The sequence below is a fragment of the Eriocheir sinensis genome, unplaced genomic scaffold, assembly GCF_024679095.1.
Source record: "Eriocheir sinensis breed Jianghai 21 unplaced genomic scaffold, ASM2467909v1 Scaffold509, whole genome shotgun sequence".
In the NCBI taxonomy this organism is placed as follows: Eukaryota; Metazoa; Arthropoda; class Malacostraca; order Decapoda; family Varunidae; genus Eriocheir; species Eriocheir sinensis.
In genome coordinates this window covers 143,279-170,918 of record NW_026111842.1, presented here as the reverse complement: position 1 = coordinate 170,918, position 27,640 = coordinate 143,279, and positions in this window count along the sequence as shown.

Sequence of the window (27,640 nt, the reverse complement as noted above, 5' to 3'; positions counted from 1 at the left end):
AGCCCGCCCTTTCTTGCCGAGGTCTGAAAGGCTGTTGCAAAGTTGAAGGATGGAAAGGCACCTGGCATATGTAACATCAGTGCGGGGCGGTCCAAAGCTGGAGGTGAGGCCATGACCCGCGGGTTGCATGCGGTCTTGACCGCCGTATAGCAGTCTGGTACAATTTCTCCTGACTGGAAGGGGTTGGTCGTCCCTATCTGGAAACTGTCGTTATTACCCTGCTAAATGTACCAGGCAAGGTGCTTGCCCATCTATTGCTGATGCGAATTCGCAACCAGCTGCTGAAACTGCAGAGACCAAAACAGTCTGGGTTCACGCCTGGTAATTCGACAACTGACAGTATCCTAGCGCTTCGCGTACAGGTGGAGCGCCGACGTGACTTTCGACAGGGGATGCTCCCAGTCTATGTCTATCTCAAGAAAGCGTTTGACTTAGTGCATCGCGAGACACTCTAGTATCTTCTGCGACTCCGTGGAATTCCTGCAGTGATTATTGGTTTGATGACTGGCCTGTATTCAAGGACTGAGAATGCTGTGAACGTGTTTGTGTGTGTGTGTGGGGGGGGGGGGGATAGTTCAACTCCTTTCCCGTGAAAGAGGGAGTGAGGAAATGCTGTGTCCTTGCTTTTCAACACTTGTATGGATTGGGAACTGGACAGAGTTGTGGACAAGAGTTATTGTGGAGCATCTATTGGCAATGCCAATGATGCAGTAATCCTTGCGGAGTTGCGGAGTTGATGGCTCTAGAGGCAATGAATGAGGAGACGAAGCCCTTGGGACTTTAGGTCTTCTGGGCCAAGACCAAGGTACAGACAGGTGTTTGGGGGCTTGCTGGATGAAACCGTACAGTCTGTCCATGCGTGTGGCGAGGACATTGAGATCTTTGAAAATTTCACATGCTTTGGAAGCGAAGTTCATGACAATGTTGGGTCTCGCCAGGAAGTTTTACGGTGGATTGGCTTGGCAAACGGTGTTATGAACTCGGTCAGTACGAGTATATGGCGTTATCGATACCTGTGCAGGAGGACAAAGATCCGGATCTTCAAGTCCCGTGTGTGTGTGTGTGTGTGTGTGTGTGTGTGTGTGTGTGCTTTACGCCTCTTCCTCCTCCTCCTCCTCCTCTTCTTCCTTTCTTCCTCTACTCATCTCCTGATCTTCCACCACCTCATCTTCTTTCTCTAGCTCCGTTTCTCATATTTGTTTTCGTTTTATATAAAGTGTCTCCTGTTGTTGTTAACATTTACTCCCTGGGGGGAGGACGGGCTATGGGGAAGCCCATCTGAGAAGGCTTGCTAGGTGCTGGCCACACGTTCAGCAGCCAGCTGCCGTGCCATGACTTCGTCTAAAGGGGCAGATAGACTGGGGGATGGATGAGCTCTGTTACTGGGCATTCAAGAACGTAATGAATCAGCGGATCCTGTTGCGGGTCGAGGCAGAGAGGGCAGGGGTCAGGTTCTCTATTGCTGATTTTAGCGAGTGTTGGAAATCCGAGGCGAAGACGGCGCATCCAAGTTAATATGGCGTTCGGGGTGAAAGGTGGGACGTTGAAAGGTTGGAAGTTGGTAGCGGTCCCATACCATGAGGCTGAGCTGGATCCTTGTTTTATGGTGATGGTTACGGTTAAGATTGGCTGCGGCGGTATTGAGCGTTCGCTGAGTTTGGCCCAGCTCGGCGCCATATTCAGAATGATGTTAGGCAAGGTCCGTGCAAGGTTGGCCGCCCGGTCTGCCTTCTCGTTCCCTACCAATCCGACATGATTTGTATCCAGTGCAGTAAAATATGCTTGCCCTGGGATGCAAGTCTCCCAGCTTGTAGGAAGATAGAAGTTAGGAATCTCTCATTATCAGTGATACTGCCACTTTTGAGCACCTGGAGGGCGGATAGGGAGTCAGTTTATGACAATGTTGGTGTGGGGCTAGTGTGTGGCGTGGAATAGTGCCCCGAGTATGGCTGTCAATTCGGTTTGAAGAATTGCTGTCCCTTGGGAGAGACGCCTGAGCTCGGTGTGTTCTTTGTAGGTGAAGGCTGATCCTACAGAGCCGTCGTCACCAACAGAGCCATCTGTATAATGAAAGGCTGTGGAAGGGGCATCTAAAGAGTCAAGTCTGTGTAGAGCCTCCTGGCGAAGCAGAGCGGGAAAGGAGGGCCCGAAGTGTCTCAGTCACTGTGATTCTCTCTCTCTCTCTCTCTCTCTCTCTCTCTCTCTCTCTCTCTCTCTCTCTCTCTCTCTCTCTCTCTCTCTCTCTCTCTCTCTCTCTCTCTCTCGTATGTACTAACACGGTAACTACCAAATTTGCCTTTGTTACAATATATATATATATATATATATATATATATATATATATATATATATATATATATATATATATATATATATATATATATATATATATATATGCACCAGGTATTCGTTATATGTGAGGGTTACGTTCTGCAAAAAGCTCGCATAATGTAAATTCGCATATATCGAACCTATCTTTCCATTAATTATAGGGGGTTACGTTTCACGAAGCGTTTTCGAACCCTCTAACTATTTATTCCGGCACCGTTTCACAATAGTAAAGCACTAAAGCAACAATAAAGTAGGAGTAGGTAGGAATACACCTACCGAACGGGCGTAAGCCACTCCCGGTGAGGTATATATGGGAAGTGAGGAGGGTGCTAAAGTCCTCCATAGACCCTTCCCATTACCTCATTAACCGTTTCCTTATTGTCTCATCTACACCAGAGAGTAGTTCAGCATACTCTATAAAGACAGATCCTCTCTCTATCCACACCACACTCCATTCACACAACACACACATCTTTTCCCAAAATTCCAAATTCCAAATGGCTTTCAACAACAGTGCCTCGGAGTGCCCGCCTGGGGGGGGACCATAAATTCTCCCAGGGAAGACTCCCCTTATGGCTGCCGACCTGAGAGGTGTCTTCATAACTCCTCGAACCTTTTTCTTATCATTTTCTGCAACATTCGCGGTCTTCTTTCTAATTTTCATTCTGTGGAACACCATCTCTCCTCCTCTAAACCTCACCTTCTCTTCCTCGCCGAAACACAGGTTTCTGAGGCTACTGACAGTAATCTCTACTCTGTTCCCTCCTACTATCTCTATCCTAAATTTCAATCGAAAGCTGGATGTTACGTCTACGTACGCAACATCACTTGCTCTCGTGCCCATGACCTTGACTCTTCTGAATTTTCCATCATCTGGCTAAGACTTCATTGTCATTCTATTACTAAATACATCTGTGCTGTTTATCTTTCACCTAATTCTACTAACTATGTAAAATTATTTGACTACCTGAATTCTAAAGTGGAGCACATCTTGACCCACTCTCCCTTCGCTCAAATCTCCATCCTAGGAGATTTCAATGTTTACCACCAGCTTTGGCTTTCATCCTCTTTCACTGACCAGCCTGGTGAACAAGCCTACAACTTTGCTCTCCTCAATGACCTAGAGCAGTTGGTTCAGCACCGTACACGTATTCCCGACCGTCTTGGAGACCGGACTACATACTAGACCTCTTCCTTACCTCTAACCATTATGCTTACTCTGTCAAACTGTTCTCTCCCTTTGGCTCCTCCGATCACAACCTTATTTCTGTATTCTGTCCTATCGCTTCTGTACACCCTCTGGACCCACCGAAGAGGCGATGCTTCTGGCATTTTGCTTCTCCTCGGTGAGACGACCTGAGGATGTACTTCTCCGATTTCCCGTGGAATGATTACTGCTTCCAGGATAGACCCCCCTCTGTGTGTGCCCAGCGCATCACAGAAGTGATTGTCTTAGGAATGAAGGCATGCATTCCACATACTTTCTCTACTCCCCATGCTAAAAAGCCTTGGTTTAATCACGCTTGTTCTCGTGCTGTCAGAGATAGAGAGGCAGCTCACAAAAGGTACCAGAGCCTTCGAACTTCTGCTAACCATGACCTTTACATTTCCGCCCGGAATCGTGCCAAATCTATTATTCGACTTACAAAAAACTCCTTTATCCATAGCAAATGTCAACACCTTGCTTTCTCTAATTCTTCCAGAGACTTCTGGCACTTAACCAAAAATATCTCCTTCAATTCCACTTCTTTTTCTTTTCCGCCTCTTCTTAACCCAGACGGCAGCACTGCCGTCTCTTCTATCTCTAAGGCTGAACTCTTCGCTCAAACTTTCTGTAACAGCTCCACTCTGGACGATTCTGGGCATATTCCTCTTACTCATCCCCCCTCCGACTCCTTTATGCCTGTTATTAAGATTCTTCCTAATGATGTTTTCTATGCCCTCTCTGGCCTCAACTCTCAGACGGCTTATGGACCTGATGGAGTGCCTCCTATTGTCCTTAAAAACTGTGCTTACGTGCTGACACCCTGCTTGGTCAAACTCTTTCGCCTCTGCCTATCAACATCTATTTTTCCTTCCTGCTGGAAGTACGCCTTCGTACAGCCTGTGCCTAAGAAGGGTGACCGCTCCAATCCCTCACACTACCGCCCTATAGCTTTACTTTCCTGTCTATCTAAAGCTTTTGAAGCAATCCTTAACCGAAAGATTCAAAGCACCTTTCCACTTCTAACCTTCTATCTGATCGCCAGTATGGGTTCCGCAAGGGGCGTTCTACTGGCGATCTTCTTGCTCTCTTAACTGATTATTGGTCATCCTCTCTTAGCCGTTTCGGTGAAACTTTCTCAATTGCACTAGACATATCGAAAGCCTTCGATAGAGTCTGGCACAAGTCTTTGCTTTCTAAACTGCCCTCTTTCGGATTCTATCCTTCTCTCTGTTCCTTTACCTCCAGTTTCCTTTCCGTTCGTTCTATCTCTGCTGTGGTAGACGGTCACTGTTCTCATAAACCTATTAACAGTGGTGTTCCACAGAGCTCTGTCCTATCACCCACTCTCTTCCTGTTATTCATCAATGATCTTCTTTCCATAACAAACTGTCCTATCCACTTGTGGGGAGGTGGTGGCTGAACGGATAGCGAAACGGCCCCGGGTTCGGGAGAACGCGAGTTCAATCCCCGACCGGTGCCACCAAGCTGTGATTTTTCATCCGCCGTCGAGTGGCTTAAAACTACCCACATGCTGTCCAGAAGACCACCTATCAACCCGGACTCCAGATTCTAGGATTAAAGATGAGCTCCGGGAAGGCAGCATGAAGCAATGCAAGATGGCGCCACTATAAACACTCGCCTGCGCCAGAACGGGCTGGGCCGACCATCAGGCCCCACCGGGAAGAAGCCTTGGACCGACCATCAGGATCCACCGGGAAGAAGCCTACCGGCGCAATAGGCCAAGACGTAAAAAAAAATAAAAAAAAATAAATAAAAAATACGCTGATGACTCCACTCTGCATTATTCAGCTTCTTTCAACAGAAGACCCTCTCAACAGGAATTACATGACTCCAGGCGGAGGCTGCAAAACGCTTAACCTCAGACCTTACTATCATTTCCGAGTGGGGTAAAAGGAACCTTGTGTACTTCAATGCCTCAAAAACTCAATTTCTCCACCTATCAACTGGACACAATCTTCCAAACACCTATCCCCTTTTCTTTGACAACACTCAGCTGTCACCTTCTCCAACACTTAACATCGTCGGTCTATCCTTAACTCAAAATCTAAACTGGAAACTTCACATCTCGTCTCTTACTAAATCAGCTTCCTCGAGGTTAGGCGTTCTGTATCGTCTCCGCCAGTTCTTCTCCCCCGCACAGTTGCTATCCATATACAGGGGCATTGTCCGCCTTCGTATGGAGTATGCACCTCACGTGTGGGGGGGCTCCACTCACACAGCTCTCTTGGACAGAGTGGAGTCTAAGGCTCTTCGTCTCATCAGCTCTCCTCCTCTTACTGATAGTCTTCTACCTCTTAATTTCAGCCGCCATGTTGCCTCTCTTTCTATCTTCTATCGATATTTCCACGCTGACTGCTCTTCTGAACTTGCTAACTGCATGCCTCCCCCCCTCCCGCGGCCCCGCTGCACGCGACTTTCTACTCATGCTCATCCCTATACTGTCCAAACCCCTTATGCAAGAGTTAACCAGCATCTTCACTCTTTCATCCCTCACGCTGGTAAACTTTGGAACAATCTTCCTTTTTCTGTATTTCCTCCTGCCTACGACTTGAACTCTTTCAAGAGAAGGGTATCTGGACACCTATCCTCCCGAAATTGACCTCTCTTTCGGCCACCTTTTTGGATTCTTTTTGTGAGCAGCGAGTAACGGGCTTTTTTTTATTTTTGTTTACTTTTTATTGTGCCTTGAGCTGTCTCCTTTGTTATAAAAAAAAATTATTGCTTCCGGGGAGACACCCAAAGCCTACGATTTAAGCTGATAATTAGCTACCTGAGAATTAACTTTAGGATCAGAGGGAGGAAAAGGTTAATCATAGGAGAGGAAAGTGCGGGAAAACATTTGCACCCGCCGCCCTCTAGTGCGGGTCGGACACCATACCTCACCAACCAGTCGCACCAGCGCCGCTACTCGCATAATAGCGAATTTTTCTCGCATAAAACGAATACTTGGCACATTTAGGTTAGTCGCATATGACCGAATTCGCATATATATATATATATATATATATATATATATATATATATATATATATATATATATATATATATATATATATATATATATATATATATATATATATATATATATATATATATATATATATATATATATATATATATATATATGTGTGTGTGTGTGTGTGTGTGTGTGTGTGTGAAAATGTAGAAAAAAATAGAGGAAAAATGTAAACAAAAAGGTAAATAAATTAAGATTAACAAAGAAAATAAAAGAAAGGGGGATAAAATGTAAGAACAGTTGAAACAATATAAATAAAGAGAAAAGAAGAAAAGGGAGATAAACATTGTGAGAAAGGGAAGAGATAGTAATGGTCTCTATTCTCCTCTAAGACATGTAGGTGTGTGAGGGATGGAATGGGGAAGGGTCGCAGTGGTGGAGTATGAGCGGACTTCCGGTGAAAGGTTAAGGAAGCGGGGAATTTGCTTCTTGCCTAGCCACAAGTGTAGAAGTGTCACTGCCCATGACTGTGCACACATATCAACATGCAAAATGGGCTGGTGATATATATGCGTTAAAATAACACCGCAGAGTGCAATAAATACAGTACAGCAAAGCACATGAACGTGTTGCCGCAGCATAGTACAAATAGCCGTTTAGGATGCCTAAACACAAAAGCCGTTAACGCAGTACTAGACAGTGATCCATTAACTTAACACGACACAGCTGGTCTAAACAGAAGAACGTCTCATTTAAATTTATCTCCTCACTACAAAAAGCGAAACAATATAACCGCAGAAACAACAGGAACAAGCAGACAGACGTTGACTTGATCGTGTAACCTGGTGCTAACTTTGAATTGACGAAAAGTATGTGATCTTCCTGCCGAAGTAAAGACAAGACAAGCGAGAGAGAGAGAGAGAGAGAGAGAGAGAGAGAGAGAGAGAGAGAGAGAGAGAGAGAGAGAGAGAGAGAGAGAGAGAGAGAGAGAGACGGCATGAGACACTCTGACACACCCACTAAGAGACATTGAAAAATATTGAGTGATTCTGAGATACTACAAGACTCAGACTGAAATACCTTCTCCATAACTGATGTAATCCATGAAAGTTTGCCGACAAGTATATGCTGCGATGACTCTCGATAGTGAAGAAGCTGTAGTTGATGCCACCAATTTATCTCTTTTGATAAAGTGATCGGTATAGTATTTTTCATTACAGCATTTATTAGGCAGGTTTCTGTAAAACATATAATGTATATATACAGGAATGGAAAAAATGTACGTAAATAAATCAATAATGTAAATATAACAATAACATAAATCAACGTATATATCTATATATCCATCTATCTATCTTTTGGGGAACCCTTCATGACTAGTGCACGATAGCTATTATGTGGGAGGGATATTCGCTCTCGCGATAAAACCTAGAGAAAATCGGCAAATATTCCAATATCCACAAGTTGTTGTTTTTTTTTTGTTTTTTGTTTTTACGTCGCGGCCTATTGCACAGTTAGGCTTTTCCCTGGTGGGGCCTGATGGTCGGCCCAGCCCGTTCTGGCGCAGGCGAGTATTTATAGTTGCGCCTTGTAGAGCAATACACTGCCATTCACTATTTCATATTCCAAGGTTTTTGACGTTCCTCATTCACAGATGAAGTCAGGAGGTTGAGTTTACATTGTGAGGCTCTCCGAGACGATGATTCCTGGCAATGGAGTTATCAGCAATGGGCGTCGGGCCAGAGCAATGGTACACGTCTAAGAAGAGTTTCTATAGCCATTTATAGCCGACTGCAGTCATTTGTTGTTGAGGTTACTGTAGTTGATGAGCGTATGATCCCGGTGAAGTTAAAGCACACCTAGGGTTTAATATATCTTATTGCAGTGTACCTTCCTATCGAGATGTGTGAACTTGAAGAGAAAATGCTCTATGTTTAGCTCGACAGTGCCCCACCGAGTGAGAGTCATCGTCTCTGGCGACCTCAGTGAAGTTACTGGGACAGAGAGAGCTGGCTACGAGTTGTGTGCTGATCCCCATGGCTCTGGCACCAGAAAGGTAAACAGTTATTTTCTTCCGAATTTTGTAAAGTCAAGAGGGCTGAAGATTGCTGGTTGCTGGTTCCAGAGATGCGAGCCTCGCCGCTGAACTTGATATAGCAGTACTGGCGGTGTGGCAAAGGAGATCGATCACATTCCTTGTTATGGCTCGTTGGAGGAGTGCTGAGTTATCTGCGACCAACCACGGACTTGTTACAAAACTGAGGATACGCATCTGGTCCAATAATTTTGTTCAACACAAGGCTACGGGGCTCCATCTTGAAAAGCTGAGTGACAAGTCGTACGCACAGGAGTAAGCAGTAGCAGTCTCACATCGGCTAGAATTCCTTAGTACTTTGGAGGGCACTAGATTTGTGGGATATCTTTCGTCGTAAAACTCTCATATCTGCCGAGCAGTGCACTAAGGAGTGTGAATCGAGGCCTGTTACCAATTCATTCCGTGAACGATAATTCCGACTATATGGGCACGTGACACGCCTCCCGATCGCCGATACTGCTTATAGGGTTGTTTTTACACAAGGAAACCCGGAGTAGAGGAGAGCTAGGGGACGCCCACGTTACATATGTCTGCAGCGACCGACCGATCCTGCCAGTAAGGCCTTAAGGTGGATAGGGCAGATGTGTGGGAGCTTTCTCGCGGGGCCGTTGGGAGTGGAAGCGGCGGGCGAGCGAAGCGACGCGCCCCCTGGCATATGTTCCCCGTTACTTGGTTAGTTTACATGAACAGATAGTGGCAGATGCGAAAAGGTAACGAGTTCGTTGGGTGGAATATTTTTTTAAGTTGTACACGGCACAGCCCTCATGCGGACAGCTCCTGCTGTCTGTAATGGCTGTATCGCAGCCGCCGACAGCTGAAACTCCACCCTCTTTTGCCGATATGAGAGAGGCTGTGATGAAGTTCATCGGTGGGAAGGCAGCTGGGGTCTGTTGTAATACTGCGGAGATGGTGAAAGAAGGATGTGAAGCTAATATGCATGGGTTCCATGCGGTGCTGTCTGCCGTGTGATAGTACGGTGTCATTGTTCTTGACTGGAAAAGAGGGTTGTTTGTTCCTGTCTAGCTCTTTAACGTGCACTCATAGAAATAATGATATGAACAAAAAAATGTGTTAAAATTTAGGCCTTTCAAAAAACTTTTACTTGTGTTTTTTTTTTGTTTTTTTTCGTGCACTCATTTGTTGCAAAGTATCATCAAAGATGTAGCCCGCGCGGTCTCCCTGTGACTACGCTATGCCCGTCTGGGCCTCACTGCCCTCTATGGCAGTGAAGCCAGGTCGCTGAGACCTCAAAAAATCAAACATAGTGTTATCATATTATAATAACACATATAGAACTAAACTAGAGGGGTCGCGGTCATGCCTAGAGGTGCATAATTGGGGTCGCCTGAAAAAAAAGGTTGGGAACCCACTGATATAATGTACTCAACACACTGATGACCTTCACTTGCCTGATTATGTCATACATTTCAAATATGTATGAGAAGCATTTGAAATCATTTTTTCCTTACAACATAGAGGAAATTTGTATTAATTAAATACTAATAAACATTGCTCTTTTTATGTATAAAGCATGAAAACAAAATGGAAAAGGACATTACATATACACATATTGACTGTTAAATAAGATCCGAGACACTGTTCTTGTGAGGTGTACTGAAGAACCATTCTGATTTTCTTGGCACTAGTGCCAATGGACTTAGTAGAAGGGTGAGGGACTTGCTGAGCGTCTTGCTGAGTGACTTGTTGAGGGACTGCGTGCTCCCTAGAGGTGCGTGTAAGGCATCAAAGCAGTTCCCTGCGTTCGACAAGTAGACCCATCTTGGAGATGGTGCACATCCAGCGCGTTCAGTGAACATCCTTCTTCCTGAACCAGTGCTTGCAGGTCACAAAGATGTGCATGTGCCATTCCCGGGTGTCATACCGCTGGTTGTTATGTGTCAGCAGGGTCTTCTGGCCCCTCTTTGGCACATGCCGGTTCATGATGCAGGGAGAGACGTGTCAGTTATGGGGTCTTTGATGATACCTTGCGAATCTTGAAATGCCAAGCTTCAAAAACTGAGAGGTATGGGCTTTTCATTCAGAGCTTTGCAGTCTCTCTTGTTGATGAGCCATCCGTTCCAAATGCAGAAATCCAGGATGTAGCCAATCAGCTCCGTCTTGCCCTAATAGGAAACGTATACAGATGGGTCAAAATATCATACTTGTCTATCCCCTCCATCTTCACATAGTACTCCTTGATGAAACTGGGACTAGTGACTTCCACCTTCTTCTTCTGTTGCGTGTCATATCACAAGACGGTTTTCAGTGACTCCACCCCAGCAGCACCTGAAGAAAGAACAGTGACAATCTTGTTGTCCTTCAAGCTCATGGCAAGAATCCCATCTGTTGAGCAACATTCATGTTTTCCCCGTGATGCAGCCTTCTTCTCCATATCCTTGACAAACGGCAGTGGTGGATCCCTAATTATGTTTGTTTTTTGCAGTGCCCACGTATCTGTTGCCGTACTGTTCTCTGAGGTACTCCAGACCGATACTTGTGAACCAGTTGTCTGCATAGAGGTTTGACACCTTTAGTTTCTTTAAAGTCTTGGCAAGGGCGATGATAGTTTTGCTACTGACTTTGAAGTCAGTCTCCTCCTGGCTGAGTTATGTTGGATGGCTCGAGAGAGCTGTTTCCCCCAGTCCCTTTAAATCAGCCCTTTTAACCACAAGACCCCGTAGGTGTGTCTTTATCATTGTAAAGGTTGATGAAGTAGTCTGGGTCGATGGTGTCATCATCTTCTATGATATGTAAGTCATCATCATCCAGCTCAATGTCACTATCATATATCCCTGCCACTTTGGCCGAGTAGTATCACAACGATAGAACTATGTTGGAAAAAAGACTAAAACTAAAGAAAATGGGAGTTAGTGATGGTTATCACAAACACATTTCACCAGCGTATTTGCACCATCATCATCAGAACTCTCTATAAATACCAGATTCTTGATGAAAGTTGCGCTAAAAATTATTATATATCAGTAGGCTACGACAACATCACACAAAGTACACTTAAATAACATTAGTACCATCAGGGATGCACTAAAAATGTTCACCATACAGGACAAGATGGCACAGGGAGACTAGGAAATAACGCCCTTCCGGGCATAGCGAGCTCACAGGGAAAACTGGTAAGAGGCCCGCGCAGGGAACCCACCTTGTGACCTATCTCCTTTGATTTTACACTAATTTCACACATATCAGCATGAAATGCCATTTAGCTATGTTATGTGAAGTTTTAAAAAAAAATTACGGACATTACTGAAGATACAGGGGGTTGCGAAGCTGAGAGCAACCGACGCAAAATTTTACTACTTTGAGTGCTGAGGTGATACTATTTCACTTGAAGGCTAATCCCCAAGCCACTGTACGCAGTAGCGCATTCTCCTTGGCTGGGTGGAGAGCAGAGGTATGTTCCTATAGGCTGCAGCCAAATGGAGCGATAGCAGCGGATGATATTAACATGTAAAGTGATAGTAGGGTTCTTATGGGACATTCGCTCCACCAGGCTTGATGCAAGTGTGGACATGGCCTAATCTTATGTAATTTTGGCCGCTGATTTCTAAAATCACCCGTCCAAGCATCCTTCTCCTGTCAATGATGCGCTATTCGCCAATACATGTATATGTATTTAATTTTTGGCAAAAGATGTTACAACTTTTGAACGGCAAGTCATACAATCTATATATTGGTATCATTTGAAAGCTATTCACAGCCACTATCAATAAAAAAAAAAAAAAATTCTTAATGTAGTACATGTTTTTTATTTCATTAATTGGAAAAAAATTGCAATTTTTTACGGAAAATCATACAAGCGTTATATAAGTATCATTTTAATCACATATACATATTCATAACAATTATATATATATATATATATATATATATATATATATATATATATATATATATATATATATATATATATATATATATATATATATATATATTTCCATTTTCTAATCTTTTTATTGCCTGATTTACTTCTTCATGTGTTACACTTCATTTTATATATACTCCTCCTCTACCTTTACTCAAAACTGCTGCCGTTACAGCTGCTGGACGTCCATCCTCAAACTTCATTAAGTTTTTGAAATATTCTCTCCTCGTCTTTCAACATCTTTCAATTCTCATCCAAAACTTCATTTATTTTACTTGAGGATATATTTTCTGCATTTCTTTCGTTTTTTACTTCTTTCCAATATGATTTCCTGTTCCCTTTATATTTTTCACTTAGTCTTTTTCCATTCATTTTCCCAGTTTACAAGGGGAAGGGCAGGAGAGGGAATTTGGGAACTATAGAGTATACCCGGAAAGGTATATGGAAAAGTCATAATAGAGAGGGTGCAAAGACTTACAGAAGAGAAAATCAGTGAAGAACAAGGAGGCTTCAGGAAGGGAAGGGGATGTGTGGATCAGATATTTGCCTTCAGGATGGTAGTAGAAAAGAATAATAGCAAAAGGAAAGAAACTATACGCTGCCTTCATGGATTTGGAAAAAGCTTATGACAGTCGATTGGATTGCATTGTGGGATGTTTTAAAGATTTATGGTGTGGGAGGAAAACTGCTTAGTGCAATAAAGTCTTTCTATGAGGATGCATCTGCATGTGTCAAAATTACTGGAGAAACAAGTGAACATTTTGAGATAAGTGTGTCACCATGGTTATTCAATATTTATACGGATGGTGTTATTAGAGAAATGAAGGGCAAAGTTGGAGAAAGAATATTCGATGAGGGAAGGAAGTGGGTACTGAATTCGATAATGTTTGCTGATGACTCCGTGCTCATTGCAGAAAATGAAAGTGACCTACAAAATTAGGTCATTGTTTTTGATAGTGTCTGTAACAGGAGAAAGCTGAAAGTAAATGTCAACAAAAGTAAAGTGATGGTTTGTGAGCGAAGTAGAAGTGAGGTTGTAGATTTTGTATGCCCATATAGAGTGGGAATTGAATGTGAAAAAGAATGCATAATAATTTTGAATGGTGAAGAAATGGAGGAGGTCAATGAGTTTGAGTACCTTGGATCAGTTATGTGTAAGCATGGTGGACGGAGTGAGGGATAAGAGAAAGGGCATTGCAAGGAAGAAGGGTGGTAGGGTCTTTGGGACGAATCATGAATGGCAGAAGTGTGAGCATGGAAGTAAAGAGGGATTTGAGAAATACAATAATAGTACCAACCCTCACATATGCAAGTGAAACGCGGGCCTGGAATGAAAGTCAGAGGTCTGGAGTGCAGGCAGTGGAAATGAGTTATTTGAGGAGTGCTTGTGGTGTGAAAAGAATGGCTGGAATGAGTAATGAAAATGTGGACTAGCGTTTTGGAATGTGTCACAGGGGTGAAGGGAAGACGTGTTGAGTGGTGGAATAAGTGAAGCGACAGACTTTAAAGTGGTCTGGCCACATGGAGCGAATGGACGAGAGTAAGATGACCAGAAGGGTGTATGTGAGTGAGATAGAGGGAGTGAATGCTGGAGGACGACCTCCAGTGAAATGGAGGGATTGGGTGCAAGAGTACGTTAGGGAGAGGGGGGGAAAGATCTTTGAGAAACTTTGAGCAGGCAAGGAGGGAGTGTCTGGATAGAGAAAGTTGGAAGCTCTTCTGCCGTGGCCATCCCCTGGTGGAAGGTCCTAGGAGCAGGCGTCGATGAAATGATGAAGATGATGATTCTCTCTCTCTCTCTCTCTCTCTCTCTCTCTCTCTCTCTCTCTCTATATATATATCTATATATATATATATATATATATATATATATATATATATATATATATATATATATATATATATATATGCGTGACGGCGCCGCGTTCAAGAGGACGCGAGTTCAATCCCTGCCCGGTGCCACCAAGCTGGGATTTTTCAGCCACCGCCGAGTGGCTTAAAACTACCCATATGTTGTCCAGAAAACCACCTATCAACCCGGACTCTAGATTCTAGGATTAAAGATGAGCCAATGCAAGATGGCGCCACTATAAACACTCGCCTACGCCAGAACGGGCTGGGCCGACCATCAGGCCCCACCGGGAAGAAGCCTTGGGCCGACCATCAGGATCCACCGGGAAGAAGCCTACCGGCGCAATAAGCCACAACCTAAAATAAATAAATAAATTTATATGTATATATATATATATATATATATATATATATATATATATATATATATATATATATATATATATATATATATATATTTTTCTACAGCTAAGGAGACAGTTCAAGGCCGTAAAGAAAAAAAGTTTAAAAAAAGCCCGCTACTCACTGCTCCCGAACAGAGGTAAAAAAAGTGTCCAAAAATAGAGGTCAATTTCGGGAGGAGAGGTTTCCTAACACCCTCCTCTTGAGAGAGTTCAAGTCGTAGGCATTAGGAAGTACAGATGAAGTAAGATTGTTCCGGAGTTTACCAGCGTGAGGGATGAAAGAGTAAAGATGCTGGTTGACTCTTGCATAAGGGGTTTGGACTGTATAGGGATGAGCATGAGTAGAAAGACGTGTGCAGCGGGGCCACGGGAGGAGGGGAGGCATGCAGTTAGCAAGTTCAGAAGAGCAGTCAGTATGAAAATATCGATAGAAGATAGAGAGGCAACATGGCGGCGGAATTTGAGAGGTAGAAGACTATCAGTATGAGGAGGAGAGCTGATGAGACGAAGAGCTTTTGACTCCACTCTGTCAAGGAGAGCTGTGTGAGTGGATCCCCCCCACACATGAGATGCATACTCCATACGAGGGCGGACAAGGCCCCTGTAAATGGACAGCATCTGTGCGGGGGAGAAGAACTGGCAGAGACGTTACAGAACGCCCAGCCTCGAGGAAGCTGATTTAGTAAGAGATGAGATATGAAGTTTCCAGTTGAGATTTTGAGTTAAGGATAGACCGAGGATGTTTAGTGTTGAGGAAGGTGATAGCTGAGTGTTGTCAAAGAATAGGGGATAGTTGTTTGGAAGATTGTGTCGAGTGGATAGGTGGAGAAACTGTGTTTTTGAGCCGTTGAAGGACACCAGGTTCCTCTTGCCCCAATCGGAAATAATAGTAAGGTCTGAGGCTAAGCGTTCTGTTGCCTCCAGCCTTGAGTCGTTAAGTTCCGGTAGGGTGGGTCTTCTATTAAAAGAAGTTGAGCAATGCAGATTGGAATCATCGGCGTAGGAATGGATAGGACAGTTCGTTTTGGAAAGAACATCATCAATGAACAACTGAAAGAGAGTGGGAGATGGGACAGAACCTTGTGGGACACCACTGTTTAGGGGAAGAACAGTGACCGTCTACCACAGCAGAAATAGACGGGTCAGAAATGAAACTGGAGATAAAGGTACAGAGAGAAGGATAGAAACCGTAGGAGGGTAGTTTGGAAAGCAAAGATTTGTGCCAGACCCTATCAAAAGCTTTTGATATGTCCAGTGCGGTAGCAAAGGTTTCACCGAAACGGCTATGAGAGGATGACCAAGAGTCAGTTAGGAAGGCAAGGAGATCACCAGTAGAACGCCCCTTGCGGAACCCATACTGGCGATCAGATAGAAGGTCAGAAGTGGAAAGGTGCTTTTAAATCTTCCGGTTAAGGATTGATTCAAAAGCTTTAGATAGACAAGAAAGTAAAGCGATAGGACGGTAGTTTGAGGGATTGGAACGGTGACCCTTCTTAGGCACAGGCTGTATGAAGGCATACTTCCAGCAGGAAGGAAAGGTAGATGTTGACAGGCAGAAGCGAAAGTTTCAGCAGGCAGTGTGACAGCACGGAGGCACAGTTTTTAAAGACAATAGGAGGCACTCCATCAGGTCCATAAGCCTTCTGAGGATTGAGGCCAGAGAGGGCATAGAAAACATCATTTTGAAGAATCTTTATAACAGGCATAAAAGAGTCAGAGGGGGGATGAGTAGGAGGAATATGCCCATAATTGTCCAGAGTGGAGTTTTTAGAAAAAGTTTGAGAGAAGAGTTCAGCCTTAGAGATAGATGAGACGGCAGTGTTGCCGTCAGGACTGAGGAGTGGAGGGAAAGAGGAAGAAGTGAAGTTGGAGATGTTTTTGGCTAGATGCCAGAAGTCACGGGAAGAGTTAGAGAAAACAAGGTTTTGGCATTTTCTATTAATGAAAGAATTTTTGGTTAGTCGGAGAATAGATTTGGCACGATTCCGGGCAGAAATGTAAAGTTCATAATTAACATTAGTTTGAAGGCTCTGGTACCTTTTGTGAGCTGCCTCTCTATCATTGATAGCACGAGAACAAGTGTGATTAAACCAAGGCTTTTTTGCGTGAGGAGTAGAGAAAGCACGTGGAATGTATGCCTCCATTCCAGAGACAATCACCTCTGTGATGCGCTGAGCACACACAGAGGGGTCTCTATCCTGGAAGGAATAATCATTCCACGGGAAATCGGAAAAGTACATCATCAGGTCGTCCCACCGTGCTGAAGCAGAATGCCAGAAGCATCGCCTTTTCTGTGGGTCCAGAGGATGTACAGGAGCGATAGTACAGGATGCAGAAATAAGATTGTGATCGGAGGAGCCCAACGGAGAGAACAGTTTGACAGAATAAGCAGAAGGGTTTGAGGTAAGGAAGAAGTCTAGAATGTTGGGCCTGTCTCCAAGACGGTCGGGAATACGTGTAGGGTGCAGGACCAACTGCTCTAGATCGTTGAGGATAGCAAAGTTGTAGGCTTGTTCACCAGGCTGGTCAGTGAAAGAGGATGAAAGCCAAAGCTGGTGGTGAACATTGAAATCTCCTAGGATGGAGATTTCAGCGAAGGGAGAGTGGGTCAAGATGTGCTCACTCCCACAAACCATTTCATAATATATATATCAAAGCATTAGTGATCAGTTTATGTATCATCTATTTTGGGGGTTTATATCATGGCGCAATTTTGGCCCGTACACGGTAAAGCCACAAATTTGGCCCGTCGCTGCTACCGGGTTAAATCATGAATGTTAAGCAATAGATTGCATATAAAATAGCTAAATGCCTTGAAAAACACTTTGATAATTATTTAAGGAGTATATTTGGTCATTAAATGCTTAACATTTTATATATAATTTTTTTTTTTGCGGGAAATTTAAAATTCAAACCAAGGCTATCCACGCATATGTTGTCGAATAGCGCATCACTGACAGGAGAAGGATGCTTTTACGGGTGATTTCTGAAATCAGTGCCCTAAATTACGTAAGATAAGGCCATGTCCACACCTGCATCACGTCTGGCGGTGCGAAAGGCTTTTTCTGGGCCGTAAGAATCCTACGAGACGCAAAAATGAGGCGCGCACGGGCCACTTGCCCGCAAAAGGGCTAGAAAGGGAAATGGGTCCGACGGGACTACAAAAATTAGCGCTCGCTGATCTGCTGCTGATTCGAAATCAATTTCATCTGGTGAAGTACATTAAGACCTCAGTAATCCGTAGTTACGCAGGGCAATTCAGCAATTGACCGTATTCTACACTTCGTGTCCTTTTGAACACCGACGTGAATTTTGACAGGGGCTACTTTCAGCTCTTGTTGATCTCATGAAGACTTTTGACTCTAATGCATCGTGAGGCACTCTGGGGCATTCTGCAGATCCGTGAGATTCTTGCAATGATTATTAACTAAATGACTGGCCTTTATTATGGGACTGATAGTACTGTGGATTGTCGGGGAGGCGTTTCCGCCTTCTTCCCTGTTAATTCAGGAGTGAGGTAATGATGCGTTCACTTTTAATAAAACAATTGTATGGACTATATATTAGGCTGTTGGCGACATCAACGTTACTGACCTTGTTTTTGCTGATAATCTTGTACTTATCGCGGAATCCCTAGAGGTCTGGTGTTGGCTCTCGAAGAGCTGCATGAGGAGGCGAAACCTCTCAGACTGAAGGCCTTCTGGGCCAAAATCAATGCTAGAAATGGCTATTGGAACTCTTCTTAGACGGGCACCATTGCTCTGACCCGAACCCCACTGCTGATATATTCATTGTCAGGTATCCTCATCTCGGTCACCTTCTACACTGAGCATTCTCCTCTCTTACTAAATCAGTTTCCTCACGACTGGACGTACTGTATCTTATCTACCAGTTTTATTTTTTTCCCTTACAAATGCTGTCCATATACAAGAGCCTCGTCCGCCCACGTATAGAGTATATACATCTCGTGTGGAGGGGCTCGATCCACACAGAGTAATGTCTGTCTCATCAACCCCCAACTCCTTCTAATTAATAGCAGCCTTCTACCTCTTACATTCCGACGCAGAGTTGCCTCTCTTTCTGTCTTCTTTCGATACTGTCATGCCGACTGCTCCTCTAAACTTGATAACTGCATGCCCTCCTCCCTCCCGCGGCCCCGCTGCACTCAACTTTCTACTCTAGCTCATCCCTATACTGTCCGAATCTTTCATGCAAGAGTTAACCAACATCTTCATACTCTGCTATCCTCCACTAGTTAACTTTGGAGCAGCCTTCCGTCATCTGTATTTCCACCTACTTGCTTTCTTTCAAAATGGGAGTATCAGACACCTCTCCACCCGAAACTGGCCTATCCTTGGCCACTCTACTCTCTTTTATAGGACCAGTGCTCGGTGTATTTTTCTGTGTGTGTGTATGTGTTTTTACCGTTGAGCAGATTCCTTTATTGTGAAAAAAAAAAACTCTTGAATAGCCTAACTCTGTCTGTATTTCCTACTCTCAACGATATGAACTGATATTCAGCTTTCCTCTGTATACAGCGGCAACGTTTGGCAAGTTTTTCTATCTTATGTTTATTTGCTCTTAAAACCTGCCTTCTTAACCTTGGAAAAATTAAAACTCAAGACCAAGTTTCACCCTTTCTTTCGGTTACTCAAGTTGTCCAGCATAATCAACGCTTAAGGATTTTTTTGTACAGTATAACCACAGAACTTAGATTGGCAAACTTTGGGATTATGTAGAGATCATCTGTGTTATCCTCATCCAGAATTTCACAGTAATCCAGTGACGGGTTATCGAAATATGGCCACAAAATAGCGGACATTTTGGATTTTTTTTTTGTTTTTGTTTTTTGTTTTGTTCTCATTTATTGCTTAAAAAAAAATCATTTTGGTAAATGAAATATGCATTTTCTTTACATTGTACTTGTGAAGGTATTTTCGTAAGTTTCTTCACTACTAATTGCATCAATGTGAAATTATGGCCACTTATAAAATGTCTCACTGGCACCTAATAGGCATCGCCAGGGGCGATCATAGGTTATTAGGAATATTCTCATTCCTACTATGGGAAACTAATTTGTATATCACAATTTTGGCATACGTAGATCTGCATTTTTTTTGTCTTAAATGAGACTAAAACGACGTTTTAGGATGAATCAATACTGAGTTATCTTTGTATGAATATATGTACATCTGCAGGCATAAGAAAGGACTAGTAATGATAATACAGTGCTTAACATCATTGAGTATGTGTTAACTGATGTGTCACATTAACGCCAAGACATATGCCCGAAGATGTACATATATCCACACCAAGGTAAGTCGGTATTGGTTCATGTTAGATAGCTCATTTTTTGTCTCATTTCAAAGGCAAAATTATTCTGCAAAAGATTTACATTGGTTGAAATTGTGATATTCGAGTTAGTTTTCCCATAGCAGGAATGGGAATATTTATATCATGGGTCAATAAGATATTTTTAAAATAATGCCAATAATTTCACATTGATGCATTTGGTACGATAGAAATTGTGTAAATAGCTTCTACAAGTACAATGTAATAAAAAATGTGCATATTTCATTTACCAAATTCATTGTGTACCCTACACGTATAGGCCTGAAATGAGAAAAAAAAAATTGTCTGCATTTAGTGGCCATGACTTGAAAAACCGTCCCGCGATTTCTTGGGACGTTCTGGATGAAGATAACACCGATCACCTCGATACATTCCAAAGTCTCAGTTTGTCCATTAAAATTCTGATGTTTGAGCTGTAACTTAACAATTCGTTCTGTACTATCTGAGTTATATATTTTTAAAGCTTTCTTATTTACTGTGAAAAAAAAAAAAATTTAACAAACATTCAACGAATATCCTACGTGGCAGGAGAATGCTCATAAGTACGATGGAACGATGCGAATTTTTTCCTTATCAAAATGAATAGGAGATCTGCAGGGCTAAAAGTAAGATTGAAGGTGATGTATAATGAATCATTAAAAATTCTCATACAAAATGGAAATAATACTAATAAATTATGCAAAGTAAAAATAGATGCTGAAATAGGCTCCCTCGTGAATAACGTCGGCACGAAAGTCACAGATAACTACGAAATAGCCTAAAACCTCGGACAATAATATAACATGACAAAGTTGTAAAATATAATTACCTGCAGTTTCCTCAGTTATTAGATGCATATTGCTTGTAACCAATGTAGCAAGGACCCTTGTTGTTGCCAAGGATGGGATTCCACAAATATTTTCCTCGGTCTTGTTAAGCCAAATTTTCCTCAAACCTTTTAGGAAAAAAAGATGTATAAGAAATATATCACAATTTCTCTCTCTCTCTCTCTCTCTCTCTCTCTCTCTCTCTCTCTCTCTCTCTCTCTCTCTCTCTCTTCCTTTGATGATTTGTGTATGCTCTAAAATTACTTTACATCTGTGTATCCATATTGTTATTGGTGTGTGCTGTATAGTGTGCTTGGGAGTAAGCTTGCGGTCAACTTTCGTGTAAGTTTTACCTAAAGCAGAAGATTTTGGTGATCCTTCGTTTATCAGCAGCAATATGAGCATAATCTTCATCCTATTTAGCTCAAGCCTTCTGTGTTGTTGGACTTTCATTTCAAAACTCCTTTAGCGTGCTGAAATATAGGTAAACATAATAAGAATAATATACTTGTGTTTAAGATGTTCCATCATCATGAAAAAGGAATGAAATGCGAAATTACACTTCTTTACATTTAAAAAACATTCTTCTTTCAAATTTAGCTTCCTCCTCTCTTTCTTTTCACATAACCATTCCTTGCTTTTTTATGTTTGTCCCTATTGTTCTTATTTGGTCTTTAAATACCTCCATGCCTTGTTTCTATTTTTTTATTGCTGTCATCCGAACCATGTTTTCTCTCCTTTAGTTTTTACTGTGTAGAATGGAACATATATCTCTTTTCCTCTCTTGTAAATATTCATAAAAGTGTCATACTTCTCTTGAATAATAGTACTCCTCTTCATATCAGTCCAGTCTACCCCACCGAAGAAAGTCTAGAGTCCAATATAATCTGCCTTAGCGTAGGTTTTCTTTTTTTCCGTATAAATCTCATCTCGATATTCACATCCTTCCAAAGTTTTAATCTCCAATAGTTCATAGTCGCTCTTTCCTATGGGGCAACCATGACTGACTCCTTCATCCAACTCCACATTTTTTTGTGAAAATTAGGTAAAGTCTTGATGATTTGTCATCCTCTCTCAGCCTTGTTTCTCCTTGCACCTATTGCGTCGTCAGGTTATCTGTTACCAGCTTCAATAGTTTACTTCCCCAAGTATTTTCACCACCCTCCGTTACATATTCTTCTCATTTCACTTCTTTGCATTTGAAGTCTCCTGTTAATATTATCTTGTTTTATTATTTGTTATGTCATCTGTCAGTGCCCGTCTTGTATTTTCCAGCATAGCATATATCTTACTTCATTCCAAATTTATGTTTTAGGGGGGACATAGGCTGTTATTATGTTATTCTTCCCCACCTTTTACAAGTACCTGCGCAGCCATTACCTCCGCACTGTCATTTTCATTTTTTTTACAGCAAAGGGGACAGCTCAGGGGCTTAAAAAGAAAAACTAATGAAAAAAAACACGCTACTTACTGCCCCCACAAAGATTAGAGAGGGCCGGCCGAAAGAGAAGTCAATTTTGGGAGGAGAGGTGTCCTGATACCCTCCTCTTGAAAGAGTTAAAGTCGTAGGCAGGAGGAAATACAGATGAAGGAAGATTGTTCCAGAGTTTACCATCGTAAGGGAAGAAAGAGTGAAGATGCGGATTAACTCTTGCATAACGGGTTTGGACAGTATAGGGATGAGCTTGAGTAGAAAATCGTGTGTGCCGAGCCGCGGGAGGGGGGGAGGCATGCAGTTAGCAAGTTCAGAAGAGCAGTCAGCGTGAACATAACGATAGAAGATAGAAAGAGAGGCAACATGGCGGCGGAATTTAAGAGATAGAAGATTACCAGTAAGAGGAGGAAAGCTGATGAAACGAAGAGCCTTAGACTCCACTCTGTCCAACAGAGCTGCGTGAGTGGAGCCCCCCCACACGTGAGATGCATACTCCATACGAGGGCGGACAAGGCCCCTGTATATGGATAGCAACTGTGCGGGGGAGAAGAACTGGCGGAGACGATACAGAACGCCCAACCTCGAGGAAGCTGATTTAGTGAGAGATGTGAAGTTTCCAGTTAAGATTTTGAGTTAAGGATAGACCGAGGATATTTAAATTTGAAGGTGACAGCTGAGTGTTGTCGAAGAATAGGGAATAGATGTTTAGAAGATTGTGTCGAGTTGATAGGTGGAAAAATTGGGTTTTTGAGGCATTGAAGGACACAAGGTTCCTTTTACCCCAATCGGAAATGATAGCAAGGTCTGAGGTTAAGCGTTCTGCAACCTCCAGTCTGGAGTCATGTAATTCCAGTTGAGAAGGTCTTCTATTGAAAAAAGTTAACAATGCAAAGTAGAGTCGTCAGCGTATGAGTGGATAGGACAGTTTGTTATAGAAAGAAGATCATTGATGAATAACAGGAAGAGAGTGGGTGATAGGACAGAGCCCTGTGGAACACCACTGTTGATAGGTTTAGGGGAAGAACAGTGACCGTCTACCACAGCAGAGATAGAACGGCCGGAAAGGAAACTGGACATAAAGGAACAGAGAAAAGGATAGAATCCGAAAGAGCGCAGTTTAGAAAGCAATGAGTTGTTCCAGACTCCATCGAAAGCATTCGATATGTCTAGCGCAACTGAAAAAGTTTCACCGAGATGGATAAGAGAGGATGACCAAGAATCAGTTAAGAGAGCAAGAAGATCGCCAGTAAAACGCCCCTTGAGGATGTAATGTGTATATTATAACATGCATGTGAATGTGTGAATGTATGGCCCAGCGGCGCCAGGACGTTACCCACAGACGCTACGTTGTGCTTAGGAGGTGATCCTTGCCGTGGGAACGGTGCTGATTCAGCAAGCATGGTGCCGCTGGCCGCTCCTGTCCCGGGAGACGCCGGGGCAGATCAGAGCGGGCGGCGGACGAGAGCACAGGACTTCTCGGAGTGTGCGTACGACTTACGACTCGTCCACAAAATACTGTAACTATTCTGGCCGCTCCAAGGACGCGGGGACAGCCAGCCAAGGACGAGGGCGAGCCAGCCGAGGATGAAGGAGTGCCACGGGCACAATCTTCACACTTTTTTTATGGTATTCACATGCATGTAGCTGACACACCACTAATTATATTAATACACCACTTGTTGATGACATTTCAGGTGATTTTTTTTTTTACGTGCTTTGTGTGTCTCCGTGTGGAACTAGTTTCCCTTAGGCTGTTGAATTTTATTCAGGTGTAGAGGGATGTTTAATATTTTTCCCGATTTGTGAACATTGTTTGCATTTTTTATAATTATATAATCATTCATTTTCTTTGCTTCTTTCTTTTGTGTGTTTTATTGCACAGTGGGGAAGTTTTTATCATGGTAAGTATTCACTCATTGTTCTTTTCCCTCTTTTTAATGTGTTTTGGAAGCATCTGAGGCGAGTGAGCACACACTTAGCGGTGATACTTTTTCTTTTCCCATATTTTTCCTCATGAAGCCATATTTTCCTAATGCCTTTTTTTAAATGGCAGGTCAGTCTGATAAAGAGATAGAAATTTTGGCCAAGGAGTTCCAGAAGTTGATGCAGGATGCCGAGGATGACAATTCCCGTGTTCTAAGGAGCGGGTCAACTCATGACAGAGATCCTCCTCCTCCTCCTCCTTCTTCTCTCCCGCATGATAACAAAGGTAATATCTTGACTAACCGAGAATTCACAATGGCTACTAACACTATTAAACTTCTGCCGACTACGGCATCAGTCAGAGCTTTCGCAGGCAATGAACCGGATTACAGTGCGAGAGACTTCATCCTACAATGCGAGGATGTTATGAACAACTCATTTGTGTCAGAACCGGGTGATAAAATCTCCTTCATTAGGTCTCGATTAAAGCCGGGAACAGAAGCATCAGCTCTTATGTACACCAGCGCGTTCATGGAACCGCAACAAACCAAAGATTATGCCCAGTTTCGGTCACATTTTTTGGAGTCTTTTGGGGAAGATGTTAGACACAGCCTCGTCAAAGGTGTTAATGTAGCTGTGACTAAATTGATTTCAGCTGTGGAGAGTAAAGAGCTTTTAGCCGGACAAGTAGACGCCTATCGGTTGTCTACTGATATGGGCGTCTATCTGAAAGCTGGTGGCTGGACTGAGGGAGAGAATATGTCTCTCTCCAATGTTCTCAAATTTTTTGAATTTTTTGTATACATGGCTGCCATCAAGGGCCAGTTTCGCCTAGCCTACGGCCCCGCTGACAAGTTGCACGACTTCATGCTTAAAATAAAAACTAAAATGGAGGAGAAAGACGGAGCGCCAGTCCCCGCTGTAGCCTCTGTCGACCAGAAGGCCGCTAATGTTAGCGCGTCCTCATCAGTGGTGGCGGCTACCACCGAAAAGCCTAAGCGCCACTGTTCGTACTGTCAGCGCGACGGTCATACGGTTGACTATTGTCTAAAACGTCAGCGGGATCGCAAGGTTACTAGGGAGAAGGGAGGCTCGCCAATGTCAGGCAAATCTGCTTCTCAGAAGACCCCGGCCGCTTCAAAAAGTCAAGCCGCGGGCTACCACACTCAAGTTCTGTTTTGTCCACGGTGCTGGTAGACACACCACAGAGGAGTGTTTCTCTGTGTCCAGTTAAAGAAAGAGCGAGCAGGAAAGTTCGTGAAGGGGTCGGGGGAAGCCGAGCGCCCCCCCAAAACCGACCCAGGGTAGCAACCAGAGGGGGGAGGAAATCGAGACTGCAGTGCAGGCTGACAATAGTAGCTTGTATGAATCTGTTGTGGCCGCGTGCAGTCAGCCTGAAATTATGGCGCTTAAAGTCAAGCTGGGTCCGCTACAAGCGTCATTTGCGGTCGACACCGGCGCGGCGGTTAATGTGTTGTCTGAAAGGACATACTTAGCTTTGAAACGCGCGTCGCGGGGAGGCCGCTACCAGCTACGACCCTCGGACCTGAGCCTTTGCGGTGTCACCGCCGACAGGCTTAACATCCTTGGGTTGGTGAGTTTGCCAGTGAGTTTGGGACGAAACACACCTGTCATGCGTTTGGATTTTTACGTGACGTCAAACTTTTCTCTGCCGTCTGACGGTCTTCTTGGGTTGTCGTCACTGAGGTCTAACCACATGGTAATACTTCCAGATAGTAATACAGTAAGGTTTCAAGGGAGGTGTTTCAAGGCCATGGATCAACCTGTGCGCCTCGCTTCTCCCTGGGAAAGAAGAGAAATACCCAGCAAGGGTCGGGAAAGTGTTTCTCCTGAGTCGGTAGTGCATACCGTGCCGACTCTTTCCACGGTGCCGGTGCATGGCGCGGGCACCACCTCACTTCATGGTCAACCACCAACACCACCTGAGGTTTGCAGGGGATGGAAAAATGTCAATGCGATAGTCGTGGGGAATCACGAAATCCCTCAACGAACGGCAATGCACATCCCTGTGTCAGTTCCTAACGCCACCGTAGGTTGTGACATCTGCCTAGAAGGGCCTAGTCGTGTCAACACGCTAGCGATAGAGTCCACCCTTAACACGGTGCGCGAGGGAAGTAGGACCGTAGCTTTAGTGGTTAATGCCACTGGCGGTCCAGTGAAACTCAGAAATGGAGTCATTTTGGGTCGCGCTTTAGCGTTCGACGGACAGGTGTCCCCAGACCCTTTAGAGTTAAAGCGGCCTTGTGTCGGCGCAGTGGGTCAACCCGCCGCCGGCGACACATCTTGTCAGGCCTCATCTGTCGATTCTTTAGTCAAAGTGGTCGATTATCCCGAGCTTAAGGGCCCGCTTCTGAAGCTTTTACATCAGTATCGTGATGTCATTGCCCTGCCCGGTGAACCTTTAGGTGCGACTGCTACGACAGAACACAACATTAGGGTTAAACCCGACACCAAACCGGTGTACATTCCTGCGTACAGACTCCCACACAGTCAAAGGCAGGTTGTAGATGAACAGGTTAAAGATATGTTGGACCAGGGTGTTATTCAGCATTCCCGATCTCCGTGGAACTCGCCCTTGTTTCTAGTCCCAAAAAAGGACGGGAGTTTCAGGCCTGTCATCGATTTTAGGAAAGTAAATGAGGTGACTGAGGATGATAGGTACCCTCTGCCTGTTTTAGGTGACTTGTTAATGTCCCTGGGGCAAAGGAATACTATTTTCAGTAGTCTTGACCTTTTAAGTGGGTACTGGCAGGTGCCGATGGCAGCTGAATCCAGAGAGATTACAGCCTTCAGTACCCCTAGCGGTCATTTCGAATGGTTAAGGATGCCATTCGGCCTCAAAACCGCACCCATTACTTTTCAGAGGATGATCAACACATTGTTCTCAGACATGATAGGCAAAGAAGTCTATGCATATTTAAATGATTTAATCATCTGCAGCAAGGATGGCGACAGGCACCTAGCTAAACTAGAAGCGGTTCTGCTTAAACTCAGAGGCGCTGGCCTTAAGCCAAGCTGACTAAATGTGAATTTTTAAAGGCGAAAATCACCTTTTTCGGCCACACTGTTGATGGAGATGGTATCCACACGATGAACGATAAAATATCGGCCATAAAGAATTTTCCGCAACCCCAAACCGTCAAAAACGTTCGGTCTTTCCTTGGGTTGTCCGGCTACTATAGGCCTTTCATACAAGGTTTTGCCAAAATTGCTTCGCCTCTAACGCAACTCTTAAAGAAAGAGGTACCTTTTCATTGGAATGCCCCACAACACAAGAGTTTTACAGACTTGAAGTCAGCGTTAATCAACGCTCCAGCCTTGGCATTCCCGGACTACAACGTCCCTTTTACACTTTTTA